This window comes from Dysidea avara, chromosome 2 (genome assembly GCF_963678975.1).
Source record: "Dysidea avara chromosome 2, odDysAvar1.4, whole genome shotgun sequence".
Lineage (NCBI taxonomy): Eukaryota > Metazoa > Porifera > Demospongiae > Dictyoceratida > Dysideidae > Dysidea > Dysidea avara.
In genome coordinates, this window is record NC_089273.1 from 53,981,702 (window position 1) to 53,983,177 (window position 1,476).

A 1,476-nucleotide genomic window follows, 5' to 3' on the forward strand; every position below is an offset into this window, starting at 1 on the left:
CAATGTTTTATACTGGAAATTTAGGCTTGCACTATTGTGTCAGGTTTTCGCAGATCCAGTCACATTTAATGGTGTTCACTCTTTGAATACACCTTTTATCATGCTCAGTTGATGTTTGTAGAAACTACATGTACATGTACAATCAGATATTTAGGTATTAGTAGTTAATAAAGATATTTTTCAGATACCGAAGTGGTTTTCTACAAATACCAAATACCAAATTTGATGTAGTAATTAATTTTTTGGTGGTTTAGTGGTGACCATATACGTAGATGAAGTCATCCCCATACAACCATGTTTACGCTGTGGACAAGCACAGAGCTATGTGTGTTGAAGTATTCACAATGGTTTTTACTATTTGGGATACTCCAAAACTTACTTAGTGGCACAATATTATTGTTGTTTTATTTGTTCCTTAATAGCACAATGTGGGTATAGGTGTAAATCATAGCTTTCTCATGTTTTTAATAAGAGTGTGAAATATACAAGGTATTTAGTGATACCGAGGTATTTAGTGATACCGAGGTATTTAGTGACACCGAGGTATTTAGTGACACCGAGGTATTTAGTGACACCGAGGTATTTAGTGACACCGAGGTATTTAGTGACACCGAGGTATTTAGTGACACCGAGGTATTTAGTAGAGTTGCACCGATAATCGGTTGAATTATCGGTAACAACCGATATTAGCTAATTTTACAAGTATCGGTATCGGCTACGAAGCGGAAATAACTTGCCGGTTAACCGAAACCCACAATCAATCGTTAAGTTGACGACAATGAACGGGTGAAAGTAAAGAAGGTGGTGAATGTAGCAGTAAGTGGTTTGTTGTAACTGTTTTGTAACTATTTGAGTTTGTTTGTTTGCACAAATGTGGTTGCAAGACTATAGTAGGCTGTGTATATTTATCGGCCGCCCATGCAATTAGTTGATCACTCTTCACAAAGGGTCTGTAGTCCCACTAAAACACTGTTTGATTAGCTGTTTTATAACTACTTGGCTTCCTTTTCCATGAAAGGAGATACTAGCAAAACTGTGTAAAACATTGTAAAAGTCGGCCGCCCACGTAATTAATTACATTGATTACATTATCATTACAAATGCAGTTTATACGCATAAACTTTAGGTGATTTTCTGCTCCTCCTCTGTTCTGAAGAAATGAAGAATATCGGTAAATATCGGCATATCGGTTACAGGAATAGGCAAATAATCGGTATTGGCAAATGTGAAAAAATGCATATCGGTGCAACTCTAGTATTTAGTGACACCGAGGTATTTAGTGACACCGAGGTATTTAGTGACACCGAGGTATTTAGTGACACCGAGGTATTTATGACACCGAGGTATTTAGTGATACCGAGGTATTTTTCCTAATATCATACCATTCTTCAATATTGCAATACCGCCCATCCCTAATAAGAGTAGTAGTTCAATTGTAATTTCTCTTTAAATGTGTACTTGTACTTAAATACTATC